The following is a 294-nucleotide window of genomic DNA, read 5'->3' as shown; positions in this document are numbered from 1 at the left end:
TTTTATTTCTCTTCCTTTCCATATGTCATATTTAATCGTTTAAACTTTAAAATAGTATCAATCTATTGTCATTTTTGCTTTACATTTTTGATAGAATAATGTATTACAAAAATTAAAAAGGACCCGGGAAAAAATGTTTTATATATAATTATATATTGTAAAATTATATAAAATTACATATAATTATATATAAACATAGACATATTTTATATATAAATATATATATATAAAATATGTCCACATATATAACATTTTCCTGGGGAGGTTATAAAGCTAAAATATCTCTTTGTAAAA

The sequence above is a fragment of the Atta cephalotes genome, assembly GCF_000143395.1.
Source record: "Atta cephalotes unplaced genomic scaffold scaffold00011, whole genome shotgun sequence".
NCBI lineage: Eukaryota > Metazoa > Arthropoda > Insecta > Hymenoptera > Formicidae > Atta > Atta cephalotes.
This window is presented reverse-complemented; position numbering follows the sequence as displayed.